The sequence below is a fragment of the Anser cygnoides genome, chromosome 1 (genome assembly GCF_040182565.1).
Source record: "Anser cygnoides isolate HZ-2024a breed goose chromosome 1, Taihu_goose_T2T_genome, whole genome shotgun sequence".
Taxonomy (NCBI): Eukaryota; Metazoa; Chordata; class Aves; order Anseriformes; family Anatidae; genus Anser; species Anser cygnoides.
In genome coordinates this window covers 173,825,779-173,832,493 of record NC_089873.1, presented here as the reverse complement: position 1 = coordinate 173,832,493, position 6,715 = coordinate 173,825,779, and the positions used below count along the sequence as shown (strand labels likewise).

The window sequence follows — 6,715 nt, the reverse complement described above, 5'->3', positions numbered from 1 at the left end:
TCAGGAGTCACTCTGGACCAGAATGCAGAACTGTCAATATGCTGTGTACATTGTATGTGAACATTTCCTGGAAATTAAAAGTAATAATAATAATAATAAATGCACACCCTCTGGTCATATGGTTACATGAAATACAGTTATTGTTGATTTCTTTTAAAAAACGTATGCAATCAGATAACAACAGGAAGAGAATATGAGGTTTTGTCCCTGAATAGACACATTTTCTATACATTCAGAAGCTTTTGTCCTGGAAACATGGAATTTTAAACATATCCAAATTTTACTATTTCCTATTATTTTGAGTTAACCCTAGTAGGCAACTAAGCACCACTCAGCTGCTCGCTCACTACCATGTGCAGTGGGAGAGGGAAGAGAATCAGAAGGCATAAAGCAAAGGCTGTGTGTACAAGCAAAACAAAATAAGGAATTCATTCACGACTTCCTATCAGCAAAGAGATGTGTAGCCATTTCCAAGAAAGCAGGGTTTCACCACATGTAAAAGTTACTTGGGAAGAAAAATACCAGAACTCTTAACATCCACCCTTCCTTCTCTGTTCCCCCAGCTTTTATTACTGAGCATGTCATCATCTGGTACGGAATATCTCTTTGGGCAGTTGGGTTCAGCTGTCCTGGCTATGTCCCCTCCAAGATTCTTGTGTACCCAGGTTCTTGTGCACTGACATGAGAAACTGAAAAGTCCATAACTCTGTGTAAGCACTGTTCAGCAATAGCTAAAACATTGGTGTGTTATCAACGCTGTTTTGGTCACAAATCTAAAGCATACTACCATGAAAACTACAATAGAATCACAGAATCATTTAGGTTGGAAAAGACCTTTAAGATCATCACATCCAAACTTTAACCTAGCACTGCCAAGTCCACCACTAAACCATAAAAAATAAATAAATAAATAAATAAATAAATAAACAAACTCTATCTCAGCCCAAACCGGTATACTCGTGCTTAGTTTTTATCTAAAGTCTACCTACTGCACCACTTATAGTACCGTGGAGTAATAGCATTGACTTGATAATCAAACTTGACTAAAACAGGTTGGAAATATATGAAAGGAAAATAAGATATATCTGTATCATATTAATATCTTGTTAGTACTTAGTATATTATTTTATCTGCTAATTTGCTATTCGTTGCATTTCTATTATAACAGACTGGTTTTAGAGAAATTTCAACTCTAGGTTCAATGAAAATTGCATTCACCCACATGAACAAACACACAGGATTAAAGAGTAATGAAATGATAATTTCATTGCATTATAGATGCTCTTCCCCAACAGTGCTAATAAATAACCAAGTGATATCCAATACTATAATAGAGATAAAGAAATTTTTGATTCATGCTTTCATAGAAAAACAATAATTTTACTGTAAGATTACAGAAAAAAAAAAGAACTAGAGAAAAATTCAGGAAATTTGAATTCTTTCTTTTACTGTATCATTTCTGTTTGGATTTTACAGAGCTATGGATTTAGTTTTTATATATATATATAATTTATTTTTTTCCTTTCCTCAAGAAAATTAATAGGTAGTTTATTGTATATCACTAAATAGGAAAGAACCTTACTCTAAGCATACTTTATACACAGTATCAAGTTGAAAACAACAACAAAAAACAACAACAACAACAACAAAAACATCTACAGCTCTGCACACCTTAACAAAGTACAGCACATTTACCTGAGAGCTTGGCCCAGAAAACTATTTTTCTCTCTTCCTCCAGAATGGTCGCATGCTCTACTTCTGCCAGCTGGCCCTACAACAATAATTAGGGATGTTAGTCTCTGCCTACGTGGAATAATTGCAGTGTAATTATCCTTACCATCCTGAAAAGACTCGTGAATAGAAGAAAAAAAATCCTATGATTGGACCAAGGACAAAAGGATAAGCAACAGACTGCTTGTCACTAAGAAGTACATCACTTTGGACTAGACCCATATCCTAGACACATATCCTGAGACTGCAAGCATGTAGCTTTTTTAATGTTTGCCCCTTGAAATGAAATATAGGATTCTATGGAAGTGTATGGACTTCTTATATAATATTGAGCAAGAAGTGCACACGACACCTCAGGATGAGATTCCAAAAGGTGATACAAAGCTTTTTGAAAACAAAAGCTTGCCGGCAGCTAGAAAGCAAGAACTCTCACACTCTGTGTTGGCTCATCCTGAGACCACAGACTTCAGTTAATTGGCCTTCACAGCTGCAAGTGCTATCCTAAATACAGAGTTCATGTTTCTTTTAAGGTAAGTCTTAATTTCCAGTATTTAGTTCACTCACCCTGGATATGAGGTTGCTATTTGAAAAGTTGAAAATTCCATTTTCAACCTCACAATAACACTTCTTAACTATTATATTGCAGAATATATTGATAACCATCTGAGGCTGTTATTTCTCTCTCTTCTTGTAGCCTTGTCACAGGGACAAACAAAACAAAACAAGATTCACTGAGGGCAGGAAAAATAGAAAAATGGATAGATGTTTTTTTTACAGCTACTCACCTTAAGGGTAGGGAGGGTCAATCTCAAGTCCATGCATTCTGAATGAGACAGTCACTGGATAAAACACAAATATACTGATAGTTCCAAGAACAAAACTGAATATTTCCATGTAATATCTATGGAGACTAAGTAATTCAGATTCTTTTTTACTGAAAGAGTGTATCTTGAATTGTTCCTTCTGTGCAAACAGATTCTTCATTGTTAGTCCCTAAGACACTGGATACATGCTGTGAGCACACACATATGGGCACAGGACTCTTCCTTTGACACCCTACTCAGGACAAGTTGGTCTTGGTTTTGACCTGGAGTCCAGGTCAAAAGTCTTGAATGCTCAGCCTGGAGATTAATTACCTTTAGCTTCAACCACCAATCTAAGCAAATCTTAAAGCCTTTGTTTGAGGTAGCTCTTAGATATTTTTGTGAAATGGATCCTTTTGATAATTTTGGCCCTGATCAGGTTCAGCTGCATGAGAGGTCCTAAGCAGTTTTGTACCTATCAGAAACCTACTGTGCACATGTGCAGCAGTTTAATTGTGACAAGAGAAAATACAAGAGTAAGCATCCCTGGAATAGTTAATAAATGACTAGGGGATTTCAGATCACAGTATTGGACCTAGGGGAAAAAAAGAAAAAAAAAAAAAAAAGGCTTAAACTCTCTACTGGAATTGACTATTTATATCAGTGCAATTTGCAAGTGTATATAAAATATTCAGACCACTTCAATGTAAGCAGTAGGGAACTAGAAAGGCACAGCCCCTACCAATTTGTTTCAATGCCATAACTCAAAATTCTAAGTTCAGTCTTGTGATATTTTTTCTAGTAAAAATTCAGAACTGTGGACTTAATAATAGTGGGTTTAAAAAAAATCTTGTAGCAATAATTATTTCTATGACAGTCCAAACACTGAAGATCTTTTTGTGATTACAGTCACACAGCACTGAATCTTTCAGCATTGCTGTCACAGAGCTCTTAGTAAAATTCAAGCCAGCTACTTATCATTCAGTTCTTCAACTGGAAAACCATTAAACAATAAATAGAAACATGAACGGGAAGAAGGATATATTCTTGCATGATCTCCCTTGCCAGGGAAATGACTCTTTGGCCTCTGAGTACTTGGCTTGCTAATTCTTTGCAGCTTTCATTTCTATACAATAAATTATGTGTCACAGCATCATGTGTAAATAGATAGTGACAAATGAAAAGCTTTTTTTTTTTTTTTAATAATCACTGCATGTAACATTTCAGAAAAAGTTATACTAGGATCTGATTTTAGAATTCTGCTGAAGTTACTAATTTACAATTCAAGATTTCTCTCCAGATCTTAGGCATTTCCCAGAAGAGAGTAAGGGAGATAAAGGCAAAGAAGGAAAACAAACAAACAAACACAACAATACAAAGAAACTCCTTATGTTATTTCCTCTTCCCTATCATTAAAATAAACAAATAAAATACTTCAGGAACAATTTATTTTACTCTAGATCAGTATCCAAGAAAAAATAAATTCATTTGAGATACCAGTTTTACTTTAGAAGCTAGAGTTCAGTAGTTCAACCCTGCAATAGCCAGTACTTATTTATTTATTTATTTATTTATTTATTAAGATTCCCTAAATTGTTAGATTTGATTTGGGATTTTTTTTTTTTTTCTTACATTTTACAGATGCATTTACAGAGGCATTTCGGCCGAGAAAATACTGTTTTTTTCTCTATTACTTGCGTACATTAATCTTTGTATAAGGCTATTGCCTGACCTGTTGTGCTTTAAACCCTGGGAATACCACATACAGAATGAAATCCCTAGGTTGTCATAGCATAACACCAGAGAGAAAGAGTTGATAATATTAATGTTCCTTGCTGTTGTGGTTTAACCCAGCTGGCAGCTAAACACCACACAGCCGCTCGCTCACCCACCCCCCTCCCTCTCTGGGATGGGGGAGAGAAACGGGAAAGTGAAGCCTGTGAGCTGAGATAAAGACAGTTTATTAAGACAGGAATATAATAATAACAATAATAATAATAGTGATAATGATAATAGTATTAATAATAATAATGCGTAAGAAACAAGTGATGCACAATGCAATTGCTCACCACCCGCTGACCGATGCCCAGCCTATCCCCGAGCAGCCGGCGCCCCACCCCGGCTAGCCACCCCTATATATTTTTTAGCATGACGTCAGATGGTATGGAATACCCCTTTGGCCAGTTTGGGTCAGCTGTCCTGGGTCTGTCCCCTCCCAGCTCCTGCTGCACCCCTAGCCTGCTCGCTGGCAGGACAGAGCGAGAAGCTGAAAAGTCCTTGGCTTAGTGTAAGCACTGCTCTGCAACAATTAAAACATCAGCATGTTATCAGCGCTCTTCTCATCCTAATCCAAAACATAGCACCCTACCAGCTACTATGAGGAAAATTAACTCTGTCCTAACTGGAACCAGGACACTTGTATTACAATTTTAAATCTATTAATATTAATGAGATATTTTTTTGTATTAATTTGGATTGTGTTAATGCAACTGGTCTTATAATGACTGTTGCATTTTTATTAGAAGTTAAGATTTTAATTAAGCTAACAGTGCATCCTGAGGTCTATGTATGGTTTATTCCCTTTTGCCCATAATAAGATGCTGAGTATAACATTGCCTATTCTCTGTTTTTCTCTTTTGTTATTTTCAGAATGTGTATAAAACATTTTTTTTTGAATTTAATATTTATATTTGAATATTTTTCCTCTATATGTTCCTTTACTATAAGGGGGCCTTTTTTTTTTCTGGTATTAACTGTTCTGCAGCATACATGTCTTTAAGATAGAATAAGGAACAAAAATTATCAAAAACATTGTATTTTGGTGCAGGATGCTTCTACCTTCTATTCTTCCAGGTATTACTGTGCTGAGCACTTGGATGAAGTCTGATTTTAGGAACTGCATTTTTGTGTCATTTCTCCAAGTACAGTTTATGCTATATTTTGCATTGCTAATGTTTCTCAAAACTGCATAGGGAACATTAAAAAAAATAATAATCCTGAAGTCACTAAGGGTGCAATTTGTTTCACTTAAATTTAGATATCCATACGTAACTGCCTAATATAATGTAGCCATGTCTATTTCATTTATAATCAATAAAGATACACAGACACTTGCAGGAACATATTGCAAAGTCTATAGATTACTGAGATTACAGAGACATGCTAAAGTAGTTTGCATGACTCAGGTGCTGCCCTGGGTGGATACAGGATTTTTAAGTGAGGTTGGGGAGCTAAGTATTCACCTCAATGTAATGGGAGACCAAGATGTTGACAGTTTATGGGTAAAGATCAGGAAAGAGACTAATACAGGTGACATGATGGTGGGTATTTGCCAAAGACCACATGATCAAGAAGAAAAACTGATGGGGACTTTTTTCAACAACTGGAAGAAGTCTCACATTTCTAGGCCTCAGTTGTCCTAAGGAACTATAATAATCCTGACATCTGTTAAAAGGGTAACATGACTAGGGGTTCTCTGGAAAACATTAAAAAAGTTGTAGATTAGATGCAGGTCATTGATGTGGCAATTGTCACAGTGGCCAACCTTGTCAATTGACAGTGGTCACAATGACCAACTAAGACAGTTGCTAAACTGGATGTGTTTCTCACAGATGAGGATAATTTGCTGAGTGTATGAAGACTGGTGGCAGTCTTGGCAGCACCAACTATGAGTCAAGGGACTAGTGACAAAGTATATATGGAAAGCTAAGGTAGCACCTTCTTTACCCTGATCTTTACTGGTAAGTTTTACCCTCAGATCTTGTAGGTTAGTGGTTCTAGTGTCAGATTCTGGGAGAGTGAAACATTAACATGGGAAAAAAAGTATGTAGTTGAGAACTGCTGAGTTGCATTGTACATGTATATACATGTATTGAATATAAATATTCATCCTTGGAACAAGATGGGGTGCATTCTAGGGTGGTGAGGAAGCTGAAAAACACCATTGAAAGGATGTGAGTCTATCAGTTTTTGACCATGGAGACTGGAGAACGTTCCTGATGATGGGAAAAATGTAAATATCATATATGTATTTAACAGGACAAAGCTATGAGAAGCTACAATCAGGTCAACCTAACCTCAGTCCATAGGAAAATCATAAAGCAAATATTTTAAAAGCCATTTCCAAGGATCTGAAGGAAAAGAGAGATGGATTAAACAAATCAAAATGGTGTGTGACAAGC

At 36.1% G+C, this 6,715-nt stretch overlaps 1 long non-coding RNA gene across 1 annotated transcript; it reads right to left on the bottom strand.

Moving 5' to 3' along the window:
- Nucleotides 1-1,539: 1,539 nt before the first annotated feature.
- LOC106046238 (uncharacterized) lies at nucleotides 1,540-5,080 on the bottom strand. The gene is made up of 3 exons (XR_010828684.1): nucleotides 4,604-5,080; nucleotides 2,517-2,570; nucleotides 1,540-1,771 (listed from the first exon to the last, which is right to left on the bottom strand). It is a non-coding gene; the product is annotated as an uncharacterized lncRNA (long non-coding RNA).
- Nucleotides 5,081-6,715: the final 1,635 nt, after the last annotated feature.